Below are 21,329 nucleotides of genomic sequence, written 5' to 3'. Positions count from 1 at the left end.
ATGGAGATTCAAGTCCACAGCTATTTATGTCCCAATGATATCACTTAATTTTCATGTTTTATGGATTTGTGGATGATTCTTCTTACATTTCTGGGGAAACCCTGTTGTCATTCCATATTTATAAATGGGAAGTGATAAACTTGAACAACTGAAAGCCGTACTTACTAGTCATCCAATTTTCTCCCACCTGTGCTAAAAGACAACATTTAGGGGCAGAATATATGTGTTAATACCATGAGTAGGCAGAAATTTACCAATTTATACTGGCAGGATAAGTTCTTGTGAAAATTTGCATGCAGTCAGATACTAAGAAAAAGACTTTTAATTAAAATAGTCACTCAAAGCTTCCTGCCACGTCCTTCCCAATAATTTAGTCCATTTCTCTAGCTGTAGGTTTTTTTTGTTTTTGTTTTTAAAGAAATATTCAGCTTCCTTTTATTATGAATAGCCCCTTTTCTGGCCAGACTCTTAATAAATTACAGGGTTAGATATATCAAGGTAGCTCCAACCCTCATTAAATGGAATTGAAAACACCAGAAGCCCAAGATAAATGGGAGGTTTACTGGATAGTAACTTAGTAACACTGGTCAAGCAATTGTTCTCTAGATACCTTTTGTTTTCTTTGTCAAACCTTCTGTGATGTTATATACCTTATGAATCATTGTACTTACTAAAGGAGTGTACCTGCATCTATAACATCACACAGATTCTAGGACGGAAATCAGAGGTGTGTGGTTGCATCCTTGTTGAAAAATCATGAGTAGATCTTAATGAGAATTGGGGCCAATAAATAAAATTCCTTCTGTAGCTTGTTGGAAGTGAATGACCCACAGAGCTTTCCTGTTTAAAAATGGTGTTTCTTCCTGCATTTCCTCTATTTGCCTCCTGGAAATTTGGTTGTATTTTATGATGAGAAACTGGTTTTAACAATATTGAACACCAGAGATTCATGTGGAAATAAAAAATCATTTTCAAATTTCCCAAGTTATATAAAAAGACTGTGGGAAATGTACCCAACCATTTCCTACTGTGAGGAGTAGTGCTTGAAGAGCAGCAAATGTGAATTTGTGAAGTACTTTCATCTCTTCGTTCATACCTTCAACAAATATTTTTTAAGCACTTATTGTATGCCAGGAACTGTGGTGTCCTATAGGAACACAGAAGAAAGTAAAAGATATATGACTCACGCCTCATGGAAATGAGAATTTAGAGGGGAAGACGCAAGCAAACTAGCAAACAAGAGAATTACAAATGTAGTGGGTGGAAAAGGAGAAATCCAGAGAACCTTGAGATGGCAGCGGGGGTGGGGGGGGTGAGGTGGGTTGGGAGGGTTGGTATTAGGAAAGGCTTCCCAGAGGTAACAGTTGACCTAAAGGATTCATTAATAGATGGTGGATTGAAGATTGAGGGAAGGATACGTCTAATGAAGGGAATGACTCATACAGAAGCACTAAGGAGGTCACAGTACTTTTGAATTATTTAAAATATATATAATTTAGAAGATGCTGGAGTACTGGAATGGAGGGGGGATGGCAGGAGATGAGATGGAGAGGTTGGCAGAGCCCACACTATTATAGGCCTTCTTAGTAAGTGTAGAAGAGTATAATGTGGGAAACTTTCCTAGAAATGGGAAATTTGTACAAATCTACCAATGTAAGTATTTACTTGATGTGCAGAGTTCTATATATTTGTTATGGGAGTCTCAGTTCTTCTTGCCCATGCAGTGAAGAGTCAAAGGTCAGCAAGCTGATAAGTATGCAGGCAGGGTTTATTAGTGATACATTCTCAGGGAAGAGAACTGGCCTAGCAAGGTGGGGGAGAGGGGGAGAAGGGGAGAGGAGGAGAGGGGGAAAGGGGGAGATAGAGATGGAGGGAGAGAGAGAGAGAGAGAGAGAGAGAGAGAGAGACAGAGACAGAGACAGAGACAGAGAGACAGACAGGAGGAGAAAGCGAGAGCCAGAGAGTTCAAGGGCCAGAGAGAGAGAGCCCTTGTCCCAAGAACTTAGAGTTTGCTGGGTGGGGTGAGGGAATATTGATGTGGTGGGGAAAGGTGGTGCATGCTCTTCCATGGGAGGGCATGACCTCCTGAAATGGGTGGAGGTCTGTTGACTCAAATCCTTGTCTTGGTCCAGACCACCTTTCCTCATCAGATAGGTGGCTGGAGGCAGTTTATCAAAGCTCGTTATAAGCTTTTTCTGTAGGCACTATGGTCCCCCTTCTATCCCTCCTCCTTCGCCTGCATTTTCTAACTTCTACCTAACATATTCATGTACATAAAAAACAATGATTACATCGATTGCACCTGCATCCTACTCACTATCCAAATCAGGAATTCTGGAGTCCTGAGGAAGTCTGTATGTACAGGAAGAATTTGGGCTGGCCACAAAGGGGATTTCACTCTGTACAGTTTGCAACAAGGTCTTACTAGCATGTTCACCCCAGTTCATTTAGTCAGCAACTATTTATTGGGTGTTGTCTATGTGTCAGATGTGCAATGAAAGAGAGCCTGGGAGGGTAGAAGAAATGAAACTGAAAGGGAGGGAGAAGGAAACCTACTCTGAGACTGATCACCTATAACCTATCAGTTATTTCACATACATTAGTTTATCTGTATATTCAGAAGTTCCTAGCAGTGGATGTTATTAGCTGTATTTTAAAGATAAGGAAACAACAATTCATCAAGGTTAAAGGAATTACCCATCCAGTCAGGATTTCAACTCAGTTCTGACTGGTTTCAAACCCATTTCCCCTTCCATTTTTACATTGAGGTCCCTGACCTTGAGTTTTCTCCTTCCTTCTTATTTACGAACATCAATGAGCACATTGATCACTGTGCCCCTGACAACACTCTCAGGCCAGTGATTTAACCTTGTCAGAGTCTGGGACAAGTGGAGAAGTGGGGAGAAACCATATGGGTCTTTCTTTGGAGTACAAAAAGCAAACATACAAAAAATAGCATAGGAAGGGAGCAGGGTGGAAGAGGGGTGAGAAAGAGAGGGAAGGTTGGATTCCTACCACATTTTTTCTGAGCCAGATAATGCCTTCTAGATTAAATATACTAGTTAGATAAGACTAACTGCACAGATAAACAGTGCATAGTCTGTTCCACATTATGCAAACCACATTATGTTCCTTGCTGCCCACCCCAGGCCCCTTAGGGGAAGGTCCTGTTGAAAAACTTGAGGTACCAAAGAAAAGGGGGTGAGAAGGAAGGGTAAGGATCCATCAAAAGTTGGTGAGTGCAAGAAAGTGGTAAAACCGTGATATCGGCTCCTCGATCAACAAATGTTGATAAGCAAAGATTAGAGGAAGGTGGAGTAAAGACAGAGCAGAAGCCTTCCCTCATCCCCTGCTCCCCATCCTGTCCTTTAGATGCTTGCACCATAAAACTGGTGCTGGATAGAGGGAAAAACATTTCAAATCTTGGCTTACTAGAGAACCTAGCAGTATCTCTTGAGCTGGGGATAGAAAGTAGGAAGACATTTGGTCTCTTTGGCCTAGAAAATCCCAAACATGGAGGGAGGGCTGATAGGAAGGGTGTCACAGCCACATGGATGCCTCTGGGAACAGCTGGTAAACATCTGTATATTTAGAAATATTTTCCTGTTCGATTTGGTTTTTTAAAAATCAGCGTGTGACAGCATACGTTTCGATTTCTTTGTTCTTTTGCATCATAATTGCTTGGAGAGACCTATACACTTGCATGGTAGCTTCAGTTCACAGAACTCTCCCTTCTACTTCTCTGATAGAGTGAAAGAGCCGCAGTGACGCACGTTGTTTATCTGGTTTCCACACAAAGACTACATGATAGTTGGTGAAGCCTACAGAACTTGGTAAACAGACGTAACCGCGCCTTGCGCTGTTGCCTCCCCTTTACTTCCTGATGGTGCTGCAAGAGGCTCGCTCCTTGCCACTAACCACAGGAGTCACATCCCTCAGTTCCACTTGGGAATCTTCTGTTGTTTCTTTAGCCAACAAACTTGGAGAGACTTTTGTTTTTAGGGTTACATTTGAATGTTTATTGTCATTTTCATTCCTTGTTTCTGAACAAATTTTCCACCCTCCTTGAAGAAAAATGTGTGGGGCTGCTTTCCTCTATGATGTGTGATGTCAGAGAGAACTAAATTTAACCAGGCACAATTATCCATTTTGGCCACAACTATTGGCCAAACACTCAGGAATCAGATGGCCAAAATTGTCTCAGCATGCCAGTATTGCCTCTGAGGGTAGCGAGCCTTACTTAGCATTTAAAAATTTCCCTGAGACAGGAAAGAACTGTTTGTTCACCCAGGTAAGAAAGGCCGTGTGCTGTTACATATCCCAAACCAGTGAGTTTTCAAATATAGTTTAGAGAACTCTAGGTATTTCTATGGGGAAGCTGTAAGAAATACTGTACTTGGAAAAAGCTGTCTCCTCAGACCCCTGTAAGGTTTTAAGTTTTATGGCAATAAAACATAAAGTGAAAAGATTTTCAGAGTCCTTTCAAAATCACCAGAGCTAAGAGTATCATTTATTGTTCCACTTCTTATGTAATTCTAGTTATCTCCTGTTCAAGGTTCACTTTCATAGCCGAAATGGGTTAATGGTGTTATTCAAGGCAGAGCGATTAGCATCCAAAAAAAAAATCTATGGACCGTCAGAGACCTGCAAGTAAAAATGCAGTATTAAGTATGGCTCCTTGGCTTATAGTCCAAATTCAATGACTATAAATGCAAAAGGAAGACTGTAATATACCTAGAGAAAAAAGAAAGGCTGTTAGTGCTTTTCATCTTCTGTGATGAGGATGAAGGTGCTTTAACACATTATCAGTTCATCTATTCCAAACAACAGAAGCTGAAATGCATGAAAACCTATTATCCACAACGATGTTCACTGGATTATTTATAATACAAAAAAAATGAAAACTCTCTAAATGTTTATCAATAATGAAATATTTCAATAAATTATGATACATTCACATGTTGGAATAGTAAATACCAGTTTAAAATTATGTTCTCATAGAATTTGTAATCACACGAGGCAAATGCTATATTATAATGTTCTGTGAACCAAAGTAGATTCAAAAACATATGCAAAATAAGGTCTCATCTGTGTACATAACTCTATATGTTGTGTTAAACCATGTATGTTGCAGCTTAACAATGAAAACAAATCTATGAATTCTTTTGTGAGCAGTTAGGCTACCAAATCTAAGCAAGTAAAAAAAAACAACAAAAACTAACCATGAAGTAAACAAGTTTTAGTTGTATCTTTTTTCCCATTCATTCAACTCGTTAGTATTTCCTATAATATAACTATAGTATAAAGAAGGCATTATATTAAACACAGAATACCTTTTTTAGATATTAAGATATAAAATTTCTAAGCACTCTGCTCTTTCCTGTTTCACCAGACATTCTCCAAGTTTTAAACTAAAACTGCTTTATTAAAAGATAGAAATTCCATTAATATATCAATTTTCCATCAGGCAGCACTTCCTTTGTGTGATGACTTCAATTTTTATGCATAAATACTGTTAGCATTTTCATTTACAGGGTCCTGTATTTGTTAACATTTTGAAACATTCCTCTCTAGGCAGCTGGCAAGTCTAAAGGTTTTCTTTGGCTTGCAATCAAGAGATAATGATTAAACCTTTAGACAGCTTAACCAACTCTATGTTTAAGCAGTCCATTGCGGGGCTCAGATAAATCTTCCTCAGGCAGCCGATTTCTCCTTGTGCTGAATGGATTTTGATATTTCCCGGGCTGTGCTGTGGGTGGCTGGCTCCTACCCACTCTGGGTCAGAAGGAACAGGACCCCAATCAAATCTACCACAGCTCTTCCTGGGAAGGGATTTTATGGCTTCCAAAGGTCGCGTGAATTAAGAGGCTTGCTGAAGCTTTTATGTGTAAAATGGTGATATAATTTGAAAGGTCATATTTTTTCTTACTAGTTGCCCTACATTAGATGTGCTTTTATGAGCTCTGTTATAAAGGTCTTGTGACCCAGCTGCATTAGAACCAGGTCTGGGAGTTAAAGGACCAGGACTTCCAATATGCCATTGAATCATTGGGCAGCTTTGAGAAAATTTAACCATAAGTATCTCAATTGCCTTTATCCCCCCCAAAATGGGCCATTATTATGTTGTAACTGATAACCAATTAATTATTGTCAAGGGCATAGAAAACAACATGTTATTCGAATGCTTTCTAATGGCTATCATTTATACCATATATTTAACTTAAACCACCTCCCAAAATACTTCTATAATACTATGTACTACATAGATAGGATCTGTTTTGTAAAGCCATTGCTTTGCCTTAAAAATCTTTTATATCATTTAGGTGCCCAGGAAGGATCATGGTGCTTTTGTTTTTAATTTTGTTTTTAATTTGTGTCTTAATCTATTTCTATTTTTTATTCCTAAATTAGGACACTAGAGCTGTTTGTGCACTTAGAAAAACATAGTGTGCTTTTCTAGTCTTTGAGTGAAATACAAACAGGGGAAAAAAAAANAGAGAGAGAGAGAGAGAGAGAGAGAGAGACAGAGACAGAGACAGAGACAGAGAGACAGACAGGAGGAGAAAGCGAGAGCCAGAGAGTTCAAGGGCCAGAGAGAGAGAGCCCTTGTCCCAAGAACTTAGAGTTTGCTGGGTGGGGTGAGGGAATATTGATGTGGTGGGGAAAGGTGGTGCATGCTCTTCCATGGGAGGGCATGACCTCCTGAAATGGGTGGAGGTCTGTTGACTCAAATCCTTGTCTTGGTCCAGACCACCTTTCCTCATCAGATAGGTGGCTGGAGGCAGTTTATCAAAGCTCGTTATAAGCTTTTTCTGTAGGCACTATGGTCCCCCTTCTATCCCTCCTCCTTCGCCTGCATTTTCTAACTTCTACCTAACATATTCATGTACATAAAAAACAATGATTACATCGATTGCACCTGCATCCTACTCACTATCCAAATCAGGAATTCTGGAGTCCTGAGGAAGTCTGTATGTACAGGAAGAATTTGGGCTGGCCACAAAGGGGATTTCACTCTGTACAGTTTGCAACAAGGTCTTACTAGCATGTTCACCCCAGTTCATTTAGTCAGCAACTATTTATTGGGTGTTGTCTATGTGTCAGATGTGCAATGAAAGAGAGCCTGGGAGGGTAGAAGAAATGAAACTGAAAGGGAGGGAGAAGGAAACCTACTCTGAGACTGATCACCTATAACCTATCAGTTATTTCACATACATTAGTTTATCTGTATATTCAGAAGTTCCTAGCAGTGGATGTTATTAGCTGTATTTTAAAGATAAGGAAACAACAATTCATCAAGGTTAAAGGAATTACCCATCCAGTCAGGATTTCAACTCAGTTCTGACTGGTTTCAAACCCATTTCCCCTTCCATTTTTACATTGAGGTCCCTGACCTTGAGTTTTCTCCTTCCTTCTTATTTACGAACATCAATGAGCACATTGATCACTGTGCCCCTGACAACACTCTCAGGCCAGTGATTTAACCTTGTCAGAGTCTGGGACAAGTGGAGAAGTGGGGAGAAACCATATGGGTCTTTCTTTGGAGTACAAAAAGCAAACATACAAAAAATAGCATAGGAAGGGAGCAGGGTGGAAGAGGGGTGAGAAAGAGAGGGAAGGTTGGATTCCTACCACATTTTTTCTGAGCCAGATAATGCCTTCTAGATTAAATATACTAGTTAGATAAGACTAACTGCACAGATAAACAGTGCATAGTCTGTTCCACATTATGCAAACCACATTATGTTCCTTGCTGCCCACCCCAGGCCCCTTAGGGGAAGGTCCTGTTGAAAAACTTGAGGTACCAAAGAAAAGGGGGTGAGAAGGAAGGGTAAGGATCCATCAAAAGTTGGTGAGTGCAAGAAAGTGGTAAAACCGTGATATCGGCTCCTCGATCAACAAATGTTGATAAGCAAAGATTAGAGGAAGGTGGAGTAAAGACAGAGCAGAAGCCTTCCCTCATCCCCTGCTCCCCATCCTGTCCTTTAGATGCTTGCACCATAAAACTGGTGCTGGATAGAGGGAAAAACATTTCAAATCTTGGCTTACTAGAGAACCTAGCAGTATCTCTTGAGCTGGGGATAGAAAGTAGGAAGACATTTGGTCTCTTTGGCCTAGAAAATCCCAAACATGGAGGGAGGGCTGATAGGAAGGGTGTCACAGCCACATGGATGCCTCTGGGAACAGCTGGTAAACATCTGTATATTTAGAAATATTTTCCTGTTCGATTTGGTTTTTTAAAAATCAGCGTGTGACAGCATACGTTTCGATTTCTTTGTTCTTTTGCATCATAATTGCTTGGAGAGACCTATACACTTGCATGGTAGCTTCAGTTCACAGAACTCTCCCTTCTACTTCTCTGATAGAGTGAAAGAGCCGCAGTGACGCACGTTGTTTATCTGGTTTCCACACAAAGACTACATGATAGTTGGTGAAGCCTACAGAACTTGGTAAACAGACGTAACCGCGCCTTGCGCTGTTGCCTCCCCTTTACTTCCTGATGGTGCTGCAAGAGGCTCGCTCCTTGCCACTAACCACAGGAGTCACATCCCTCAGTTCCACTTGGGAATCTTCTGTTGTTTCTTTAGCCAACAAACTTGGAGAGACTTTTGTTTTTAGGGTTACATTTGAATGTTTATTGTCATTTTCATTCCTTGTTTCTGAACAAATTTTCCACCCTCCTTGAAGAAAAATGTGTGGGGCTGCTTTCCTCTATGATGTGTGATGTCAGAGAGAACTAAATTTAACCAGGCACAATTATCCATTTTGGCCACAACTATTGGCCAAACACTCAGGAATCAGATGGCCAAAATTGTCTCAGCATGCCAGTATTGCCTCTGAGGGTAGCGAGCCTTACTTAGCATTTAAAAATTTCCCTGAGACAGGAAAGAACTGTTTGTTCACCCAGGTAAGAAAGGCCGTGTGCTGTTACATATCCCAAACCAGTGAGTTTTCAAATATAGTTTAGAGAACTCTAGGTATTTCTATGGGGAAGCTGTAAGAAATACTGTACTTGGAAAAAGCTGTCTCCTCAGACCCCTGTAAGGTTTTAAGTTTTATGGCAATAAAACATAAAGTGAAAAGATTTTCAGAGTCCTTTCAAAATCACCAGAGCTAAGAGTATCATTTATTGTTCCACTTCTTATGTAATTCTAGTTATCTCCTGTTCAAGGTTCACTTTCATAGCCGAAATGGGTTAATGGTGTTATTCAAGGCAGAGCGATTAGCATCCAAAAAAAAAATCTATGGACCGTCAGAGACCTGCAAGTAAAAATGCAGTATTAAGTATGGCTCCTTGGCTTATAGTCCAAATTCAATGACTATAAATGCAAAAGGAAGACTGTAATATACCTAGAGAAAAAAGAAAGGCTGTTAGTGCTTTTCATCTTCTGTGATGAGGATGAAGGTGCTTTAACACATTATCAGTTCATCTATTCCAAACAACAGAAGCTGAAATGCATGAAAACCTATTATCCACAACGATGTTCACTGGATTATTTATAATACAAAAAAAATGAAAACTCTCTAAATGTTTATCAATAATGAAATATTTCAATAAATTATGATACATTCACATGTTGGAATAGTAAATACCAGTTTAAAATTATGTTCTCATAGAATTTGTAATCACACGAGGCAAATGCTATATTATAATGTTCTGTGAACCAAAGTAGATTCAAAAACATATGCAAAATAAGGTCTCATCTGTGTACATAACTCTATATGTTGTGTTAAACCATGTATGTTGCAGCTTAACAATGAAAACAAATCTATGAATTCTTTTGTGAGCAGTTAGGCTACCAAATCTAAGCAAGTAAAAAAAAACAACAAAAACTAACCATGAAGTAAACAAGTTTTAGTTGTATCTTTTTTCCCATTCATTCAACTCGTTAGTATTTCCTATAATATAACTATAGTATAAAGAAGGCATTATATTAAACACAGAATACCTTTTTTAGATATTAAGATATAAAATTTCTAAGCACTCTGCTCTTTCCTGTTTCACCAGACATTCTCCAAGTTTTAAACTAAAACTGCTTTATTAAAAGATAGAAATTCCATTAATATATCAATTTTCCATCAGGCAGCACTTCCTTTGTGTGATGACTTCAATTTTTATGCATAAATACTGTTAGCATTTTCATTTACAGGGTCCTGTATTTGTTAACATTTTGAAACATTCCTCTCTAGGCAGCTGGCAAGTCTAAAGGTTTTCTTTGGCTTGCAATCAAGAGATAATGATTAAACCTTTAGACAGCTTAACCAACTCTATGTTTAAGCAGTCCATTGCGGGGCTCAGATAAATCTTCCTCAGGCAGCCGATTTCTCCTTGTGCTGAATGGATTTTGATATTTCCCGGGCTGTGCTGTGGGTGGCTGGCTCCTACCCACTCTGGGTCAGAAGGAACAGGACCCCAATCAAATCTACCACAGCTCTTCCTGGGAAGGGATTTTATGGCTTCCAAAGGTCGCGTGAATTAAGAGGCTTGCTGAAGCTTTTATGTGTAAAATGGTGATATAATTTGAAAGGTCATATTTTTTCTTACTAGTTGCCCTACATTAGATGTGCTTTTATGAGCTCTGTTATAAAGGTCTTGTGACCCAGCTGCATTAGAACCAGGTCTGGGAGTTAAAGGACCAGGACTTCCAATATGCCATTGAATCATTGGGCAGCTTTGAGAAAATTTAACCATAAGTATCTCAATTGCCTTTATCCCCCCCAAAATGGGCCATTATTATGTTGTAACTGATAACCAATTAATTATTGTCAAGGGCATAGAAAACAACATGTTATTCGAATGCTTTCTAATGGCTATCATTTATACCATATATTTAACTTAAACCACCTCCCAAAATACTTCTATAATACTATGTACTACATAGATAGGATCTGTTTTGTAAAGCCATTGCTTTGCCTTAAAAATCTTTTATATCATTTAGGTGCCCAGGAAGGATCATGGTGCTTTTGTTTTTAATTTTGTTTTTAATTTGTGTCTTAATCTATTTCTATTTTTTATTCCTAAATTAGGACACTAGAGCTGTTTGTGCACTTAGAAAAACATAGTGTGCTTTTCTAGTCTTTGAGTGAAATACAAACAGGGGAAAAAAAAAACCCACTTAAAATGTACGGAACTTTCTCACTCAAATAGAGAATAGAATACGTGTTGTACCAGAGTTAATGTGTGGTATCCAAGGTTTTTATCATTCATCATATAATATTCCAGTACAACAGGAGCTTGGCAAATAATCGGGGCAGCTGGTTAATCATTAGCCATCATATAGCCTTTGACTGCCGACCTGCACTCAAAAACATGGATATTTATGAAAGGAGGGAATGTCGAGGGAGAAAGAGTTTTGTAAAATTACTATATTGGAACCATTTTTTCTACAGCATCTTGGTACTTATTAAATCTCAACACTCAATTTTGCTATTCTTCAAAATCATGTTGAACACAAAGATTTATCTCTAGAAAACTATATTTGCCCAAGCAGTAGATGAGCTTGAATTGAAATGTTGGCACAATATTAGCCAACTTTTCAGAAAGAGGATTCTTTAGACTATTTCTTAAAATTTTTGTCCTAAAAAAAGCTCACAATATAATGCCAATGGGGAAATTTTATATACATATTATATATACAATATTATATACAGTAATATATATAATATATATAAATGTGCATATACATATATAATATGTAATAAAATATGTATATAAATGTGAATTTGACTTAATAAAATTATGTTTCTTTTTAGACTCTCAGTTCTACTCCATTGATGTACATGTCTATCCTAGGCCAGTACCACACTGTGTTGATTACTGTAGTTTTATTGTAAGTTTTGAAATTGGGAAAAGTTGAATTCTCCAACTTTGGTACTTTTTTTCTCAAGTTTTCTTTAGCTTTTCTGGGCCCTTTGAACTTCCATATAAATTTTAGGATCAGCTTGTCAATTTCTCCAAAAAAGGAAACTGGGATTTTGGTGGGGATTTCGAGAATATTGCCGTGTTAACAATATTAAATCTTTTAATCCATTAAAACAAGATGTATTTCCATTTATTTATGTCTTTTTAAATTTCTTTTAAAAATATTTTATACTTTTCAGTGTACAAGTTTTACATTTATTAAATATTTTGTTTTTGATACTACTGTATTTTCAACTGGTTTTCTAATCTCATTTTCAGATTTTGCATTGCTAATATGTAGAAATACAGTTAATTTTTGTATACTTATTTTATATACTGCAACCTTGCTGAACTTTTTTATTAGCTTTCTTAGTTTTTCGTGGCTTCCTTAGAATTTTCCATATACCAGATCATATCATCTGGGAATGGAGATAGTTTTATTTCTTTCTTTACCATCTGGATGCCTTTTGTTTTCCTTGCCTAATTGCCCTGACTGAAACATCAAGTACAATGTTGAACAGAAGTGATGAGAGTAGATTTCCTTGTCTTGTTCCTGATTTTAAAGGGAAAGCTTCTTTCTCTTTCTTTCTTTTTTTCCTTCCTTCTTTCTTTCTTTCCTTCTTTCTTTCTTAATTAATTAATTAAAGTTTATTGCAGTGACAATTACTAGCAAAGTTACATAGATTTCAGGTGTACAATACTATAATACATCATCTATATAGCACGTTGTGTGTTCACCACCCAGAGTCAGTTCTCTTTCAATCACCATATATTTGATCCTCTTTACCCTCATCTACCACCCTCCTCCCCCCAGATAATATTTTAGTGGTTACTAAAGGGAAAGCTTTTTATATTTTACCATTAAGTATGATGTTAGCACTGAGTTTTCTTTCCTTTTTTTTTTTCTTTATCAGATTGAGAAATTTCCTTCTGTTCTTGGTTTATTGTGTTTTTTTTTTTTATTCATGAAGTGTTATTAGATTTTGTCAAATGCTTGTTTTGTTGTTGTTATCTATTTAGATGATCATGTGGTTTTTGTTCTTTATTTTATTAATATGATATATTGTCCAGAGCCGAGCTGGGGAGAACTGAGCTGCCAGGTCTAGGTTCTACAATAGGTGGTCAATTAAAACAGCAAACCAAAATGAAAGTAAACAGTCAAGCCTTCCATCACTTACGGTGATAGTGTGAGCAAGAGACTAAACAGGAAAAAGTTCCAGCTCCCCCAGTGTTCCAATTTTCCCCATGTAATGGTGCTGGAAGGTCAGATATATCAGCACACATGGGGGAATCACTACTATGGGAGCCCCCAACGAAAGGGTCCTTCTGTTTTGTGGACCCAGGAGTTCAGGGGAGGGAGGGGGAGAAGATCTAGGAAATGGAAACAATGCTTAATGCTGAATCAGAGAGAAGAAAAGCATCTTCAAGTCTTCTCAGAAAAGGTGGGCTTGGCAGAGGCACCTGAGAGAGGCTTTGGCTGAGGTTCCCCTGATAAGGAAACCTCTCAGCAAAGGTTCATGAGCTAAGAATGCAGATATTCATAAGAGCAAGGTTAGTCAAGGGGGCCTGAGTCCTTTACTGCAACTCCCACCAGAGATTGCAATACAATGCCTGTGCTCCAAGTCTGATGTGAGAGTTTTGGGGCAGCTTTCCCCCATGAGGCCTGTCAGGTAAAGCCTTTCTAATTGCCCTTGGTCAGGCCTGAAAGATCACACATCAGGTTTCAGTCTAGAGCCAGACTCCTCATGTATTACATTAATTGATTTTTGTATGTTAAACCAGTCTTGCTTTCCTGGAATAAACTCCATTTGGTCATGGTGTATAATCCTTGTTATGTTACTGGATTCAGTGTGCTAGATTTTTTTTTAAAGGATTTTTGTTTCTATATTCATAAGAGATATTCATCTAAACGTTTTCATTCTTGTGACATCTAGTTTTGTCTAGTTTTGGTATCAGGGTTATCTTAACCTCATAGGATGAGTTCTGAGGTGTTTTCTTATTTTTTGGAAGAGTTTGTGGAGGATTGGTGTTCTTCAAACATTTGGTAGAATTCACCTGTGAAGTCATCTGATCCTAGGATTTTCTTTGTGGGAATTTTTGGTTGTTAATTCTGTATCTTTCCTTCTTAGAGTTCTATTTTTATATTCTATTTCTTCTTGAAAAGTTTTGATAATTTGTGACTTTCTAAGAATTTGTTCATTTTATCTAGATCATCTAATTATTTTAGAATATATTTATTCATAGTAATATTTCTTGCAGGGCAGGTATGCTAGCAATAATTTCTCTGGTTTTGTGTATCTGGGAATGCCTTATTTTTCTTTTTCATTTTTAAAGGGTTTTTCTGTCAGCACTTTTAATGTGTCATCCCACTACCTTCTAACATCCATAGCTTCTGCTAAGAAATCAACTGTTAACTTTTGAGAGTCCCTTTTAGGTATGTAATGAGTTGCTTCTCTTGCTGTTTTCTATATTTTTCTCTTTGTCTTTGACATTCAACAGTTTTATTATGAGTCTCTAAGTTTATCCTACTTGGAGTTTATGAAATATCTTGGATGTGTAGATTAATATTTTCAAATCAAATTTGGAAAGTTTTCAGCCATTATTCTCTAAATGTGCTTTCTGATCTTTTCTGTCATCTCCTTCTCAGATTCCCATTAAACCTATGTTGATATATTCAATGGTGTTCCACAGTTCTTGGAAGCTCAGTTCATTTTTCTTCATGATTTTAACTTTCTGTTCTATAGACTGGATAAACCTATTTTCAAGTTCACTGTTTCTGTCTTTGTTAGTTCAAATCTGCCGTTGAGTGTCACCACAGAATTTTTTTTTTTTCGGTTGTATTTTTCAACTCCAGACTTTCTGTTTGGCTCTTCTTGTAGACTTTCCATCTCTTTATATTTTCTATATTTAGATATCGTTCTCATTCTTTTCATCTGTTCTTCAGACATGCTTTCCTTTAGTACTTTGAACATATCTAAACTAACTAATTTAAAGTCTTTGTCCAGTAAATCTGACATTAGGGCTTCCTCGGCAACAGTTTCTAGAGATTGCTTTTTTCCTGTGTATGAGCTAGGCATGCTTTTTTTACTGAAAACTTAACATTTTCAGTAATATAACGTAGCAACTCTGGAAATAAGAATCTTTCCCTCTCTGGGAGTAGGAAATCATCATAATTTAGATTCCCATGATTATGCTCACTTGGATATTGACATGATTCTTTTGGAAAGCTGCAGAAAGGAAGAAAATAAATGAAGTCCTCTTGTGATGATCCATAGTCCTCACAGGAACCTAAACAGTCAGAGTTGCATCCTTATAAGTTTGTTGGTAAATCAGACCATTTTAAAGTGCAAAGTCTTGTTCTTTAAATATATTTTATTCTGAATTCCATTGAAAAGTGAGGAATCATACCTGCAATTATTTTTCATAAATTCAAATTTTCTATAGTGGGTTTTATTTAAGTACAGTTACATCTACACCTCTTTCTGAAAATAAGTTTAAAAGGCAAAATGTATTTTTGGGTAAAGTCTTATGTAGGCTTTATGTATAAGGCTAATATAGACCTTTGTTTATATTTCAATTATATTAAATTAGCTTTGAAATGGTTCAGAGAATTATGTTGCCTGTTGGCTACCACCATCATTTCAAAGAACTTGCAAAGTTCTCACTGAAATCCATTTATAGGGCAGCCTTTACAGGGATCACAATCAACTTTTATTTTAGTGACAAGGCACTTCATAGCCTCCACACAGAGATTTGCTTGTTCCCCGGTTCAGTCTTCTTTGGCCAGTGCTGCCTAATCTCTTTCTCTCACAGGCACTTCTCTGTGGATAGAGAAGGTATAATATGAGCAGCAAGTGCAGATGTGGCCTGACTGCACTTTTTGGGATGGCCAAGGATTTATTGAGTTCTTATTCAGTGCTGGCCACTTTTCATATATTATTCCTTTTACTATCACAATCCTATAAGATCAATAATACTATTAGCCTTATCTGACAAATGAAGAAAGTGAGGCTTGGAAAAGTTCAATAATTTGTTCCAAGGTCATTTACCTTGGAATTAGTACATCCAGAAATCAAACTGAGTTCCCTCCCTACTATGACAGTCTTCTGGTAAAAACACAGCATCCTTCAAAGTAGAAGAAGACATAAACCAAGGAAAAGCTTGCCTATGGTCTGCACTTTGAAGATGAGGGAATTAAAGCGGCTCTATAGCACTTGTGTGTTACGGTAATGGATCTGAGTACATTCTTGGACATCAGGCACTATGTGACACATTCTGACTGGAGTATTTAATTGTTGGTAAAAGGTACTTCAGCGACCTCTTCTTTGGTGAAGTAATCAACCATCTTGGAAGTACATGTTGAAAAGGAGGTAAAAAAAGATCAAAGAGCCTATACTGTAGAGTTACCTGGACTGTTGGTACACTTTGTTAAAGGCAAAAAAAAAGCTTTTGTTGAGTTAAACCACTGTGATTTTGGATTTGTTTTGTAGCACAGCATAGGTCCGTCGATTCAGACTAATATGAGGGTGATAACTGCTCGTGTAGTGCATTCATTAATTTTGCAGCATGAATTTTGCAAAGAAAAATTGTGATAACATATAGCTGGGTGTGAGAATTCGGAGCAGCAGCCCCTGGGTTTTAAAGTAATATAGTCTTCATCTCCTATTTGAATCTAAGCTTTGTGCAATTGTGCCTAGAATAGAAATGGGATTTCCTCTTTTCCAGGTCAATAAAACCCTAATTAGTTCACCTTTCTGGTCTGATTCAAAACATTTTTCTGATGTCATATCATTTATTTATTCTTGATTTTCATTTGCCATAATACTTCTGGCAGAAGGAAGCCTACCATATGTTTTATGAATTAACCAATGAACTCTTTCATCAAAACCATTGTTTGTTCATTATAGTCAATTCTTATGAAACCATTAGGTCATGACCAAGGGAATAATAAACATGAATCTCAATTATGCTGCTTTGGCTCAACCACCTTCTCTGTTCAGTAGTTTGGTGACAAAAGATTATTTTTAAAAATCAGTTCCTTTCATTAAAATGGTTTACTTTCACACATGATCAAGTTTTAGGGCTTTATTTTCCAGGAAAAGAAACTGAAACTTCTTTACCAGTTATTAAAATTGATTTTTTTTCTTGTCTCTTTCACATCAATTATCTCTAGGAGGAAGTGTGAAAGGTGAAAGGCCTTTAAATAGTTACTGCACTACAGCTAGCAGTTGGAAACATCTATGATTCAAGCAAACAAATAAAAATAGCAAAGGGAGTTTAACCTGGAAGCTTAGAGAAAGAGGCCCTAGACTGAGATTGAAGGAGGAAAAACTCAGAGCGAAGTCTTATGGAGCAATGTAGGCATCCCCAGTTCTTAACTGGCTCTGAGGTATTCCCTTTGCAGAGGCACTCAGCACCTGATAATGGTTTTTGTCCTTTGGTGCTGATGAGAAATTCTAATACTACAAAAGGCTCAGCAAAGAATGCCTAATAAGATGGAGAAGTGTCATTTTAGAAAAAGGAAGTCCCTTTTAAAGAGACTTGTTTCCAGCAGAGGATCGAATAGTGATTTGGAAGACAAGATAGCATAAAACACACAATTAGAAGAACAAAAAAAGAAAAGAATTAAAAAAAATTGAGGATAGTTTAAAAGGCCTCTGGGACAACATCAAATATACCAATGTTCACATCATAGGTATACCAGAAGGAGAAGAGAGGACAAGGAATTGAAAACCTATTTGAAGAAATAATGACAGAAAACTTCCCTAACCTGGCTAAGAAAATAGAAATACAAGTTCACGAATCTCAGAGTCTTTAACAAGATGAACCCAAAGAGGCCCACACCAAGACACATCAAAATTAAGATACCAAAGGATAAAGACAAAGAGAGAATCCTAAAAGCAATACGAGAAAAGCAGCTAGCTACCTAAAAGGGAGCTCCCATAAGACTGTCAGGTGATTTCTCAACAGAAACTTTGCAGGTCAGAAGGGATTGGCAGGAAATATTGATAGTGATGAAAACCAAGGACCTACAACCAAGATTATTCTACCCAGCAAATCTATCATTTAGAATCAAAGGACAGATAAAGAGCTTCCCAGACAAGTAAAAGCTAAAGGAGTTCATTACCACCAAACCAGTATTACAAGAAATGTTAAAGGGATTTTTTAAGAAGAAGAAGAAGAAAGAAACAAGATAAAAAATATGAAGAATAAGATGGCAGTAACTACATACCTATCAATAATTACTTTAATTGTAAAGGTAATCAAAAGACATAGGGTGGCTGAATGGATAAGAAAATAAGACCCATATGTATGCTGCCTATAAGAGACTCACTTCAGATTGAAAGACACACACAGACTGAAAGTAAAGGGATGGAAAAATATATTTCATGTGAATGGAAACAAACAAACAAAAAAGCTGGGGTAGCAATACTTATATCAGACAAAATAGGTTTTAAAAACAAAGGCTTTAGCAGAAGACAGAGAAGAAACCAGCAATTCCACTTTCAGCTATTTATCTAAAAACCCAAAACACTTAATTCGAAAAGACATAGCATACCCTATGTTCATTGTAGCATTATTTTCAATAGCCAAGATATGGAAACAACCTAAGTGTCTAGCGATAGATGAATGGATAAGGAAGAAGTGGCACATACATACAATGGAATACTACCCAGCCACTAAATCTTGCCATTTGTGACAAAATGGATAGAACGAAAAGGTATTATGCTAAATGAAATAGAGACAGAGAAAGAAAAATACCATATGATTCCACTTATCTGTGGAATCTAAAAAACAAAATAAATAATCAAAACAAAAACAAACTCATAGATACAGAGAACAAACTGATAGTGGCCAGATGGGAGGGGGGCTGGAGAATAAGGAAAAAAGGGAAAGAGATTAAGATGTGCAAATTGCTAGTTATAAAAACAGTCATGGGGATATAAAGCACAGCACAGGAAATACAGTCAATAATGTAATAATTATGTATGATGTCAGATGGGTACTAGACTTATCAAGGTGATCGCTTCATAAGTTATATAAAAGTCTAATCACTATGTTGTACAACTAAAACTAATATTGTATGTCATATGTAATTGAAAAATTAAAAATTTTTTAAAACAGTGATGTTTTCAATCTTGTGTCATAGAGAGTCAGAAAAAGAGCATACCTTTTTGCAGAAAAATGTTTTTTCTACATATTACCCCTTTATTCATTCATTTATTGAATATCGACTATGTGCCAGAAGCTCTGCTGAGTGCTCAGAATAAATAGTGAATAAGACACACTTTTATCCTCAAAAATCTTTACCCTCTGGAGGGTATATCTTTACCCTTTATTGTCTGCAGAGGTAAAATAGCTGTAAGATATTTGTGAAATGATAGTACTCTGTGACCAGAGCTGTGGAGGGTGCTGGAAATTGTCACAGAGGAAGTAGTGATGAAAGAGAAGTAAATGATACTTAGATCAATGTCACTTACTCTGCCCAGCTTTCTTGATATTTGCCTTATTCCTTGTCCTCCTTGCACAGATTGAATGTAATATCCTAGGGAGAGGCCAAAATGACTTGATGTTTTTACATGTGCCGTCAGAATGATGGTCATATTAACACCAGTATTTAGGAGTGAAAAAGGAGGAGTAGGTTGATGAAGTGGCAGATGATTAGTGAGTAGCAGACATGTTGAGTTGGAGTTCCTATGGGATATCTAGGCAATGTTTGGTAGTCAGTGTATATTTTTAAATCTGGAACAGTGGATTTTTTTTTAAATTCTTGCAAGTTCTTGACACTGTTAATTTCTAGTGATACAGGTGGGGGGGGAAAGCATATAATAGGCTAAAGATGTGTGTTATAACTTCACGAAATACTGTGATCTAGACTATATCAAGTGGGTGTCATGCAGGAAGCAGTTAGCTTGCTCAAATTCAGTAGAGTTTAATAAAAGGACTATTTATAAGGGAGCAAGCAGGGTGAAGGAAACCAAGATAGTGTGGTACCCCAGAAGTCATAATCCAGGAAATTATCATCCAAAGGAGAGAGTGATTTCCAGTTCACAGAGAGGAAGTAGAGAGCCCTGTGGAGATAACCCCCTGACTAAAGCCATTACCTTTAGTAGAGAGAAGATGACCCATGGAGCCCTCTCAGGGAGGGAGCCCATCTCCTGCTAGTGTCTCCACTGGCCTGACCAGAGCCAGAGGACAAAGAAATCCTCTGATAGAGACCCCAGCTTGGCCTCATGGGGCACAAAGTAGGATGCAGAAAGTTGGGGAGTAGATTTAGAGAGTCAAACAGATGTCCAGCACCCATACATAGTTCTTGGGTCTTTACTATAGCCCCTTAATAATAGTGTTAATAACTAACCTGGATTGAGTGCTTACCATGTGTCAGGCAGTATGTATCAGGGCTTTATACCTCATTGGATCCTCACAACAACCCTATGAAGTGGGTACTATTATTCACATTTTTATTGAGGGAGACACCAAGGATTGAAGATATTAATTTGTTCTTTTACCAAACTAGAAGTAGCAGGACTGCAATATGACCCTGAAAGTCTGTTGTTATAACCACTGGGTCCGGCTACCAGCCTGTTTTTCAAATGTGAAACTGAAGCTTAGAAAGTTTAAGGCATTGGTTCAAGCAACATGGCTATGAAATGATGACTCTGTGATGAACTCAGCTCTCTCTCGAACTTTCCCATGACATCTTGCCATTATGAGAGAGATGAGTAAGACAAGACCATGTGAAAACAAAGGCAGTTTAATCTGAAGAGGGTAGAATTAAATTTGTGTTGTCTGATTTTTTTTTTCTGGCTAAGGGAGTAGCATGAGCAAAATTATGAAAGTGAAAAGAGTGGTTCAATCAGGCTAGAGAGTCAGAAAAGAGGGTGATGGAGAGGGCTGCTGGATATGGCATTTAAGAGACCAAAGTGTTAAAAGATGCAAGAGAAGTCAACTGCATAAAAGGAAGAGGAGAATTCAAAGAAAGGAGAACCAGGAGAGGATCAGAGGTATTAAATCACATACCCAAGAAAATAACAAAATAACAACAATTAGGAGCAGCAGCAGCATTTATTTGACTTCAAAAATAAAGATCTTTCTAGGACAGCACGCAGCCTTTTTTTTTTTAAGATTTTGGGGAATTGGGGGATGGGAACAGCGCTGGGGAATCAGGGAAGGGGAACAGACAAGTTGCCATCCTTTTGTTCTTCAGTCTAGTTGTGGAGGACGTCACATCACTGGCCCATGTTGGTATTATCATTGCGCTCTTCCTGGGTGAGGCAGATCAGTTGCCAGCCACTGGACAGCTGCTCACGGAGGCTCTTGGCTGTTCACGCTGGTTTATGGCAGCCCACTGCAGCTCCACTTCAGCCTACGCCATTGTCGGTGACTCACGGCAGCCCAGCTCCAGGTTGAGCTGTTGTTCCCCATC

This window comes from Hipposideros armiger, unplaced genomic scaffold, assembly GCF_001890085.2.
Source record: "Hipposideros armiger isolate ML-2016 unplaced genomic scaffold, ASM189008v1 scaffold_169, whole genome shotgun sequence".
NCBI lineage: Eukaryota > Metazoa > Chordata > Mammalia > Chiroptera > Hipposideridae > Hipposideros > Hipposideros armiger.
Note: the sequence above shows the minus strand (reverse complement) of the source record.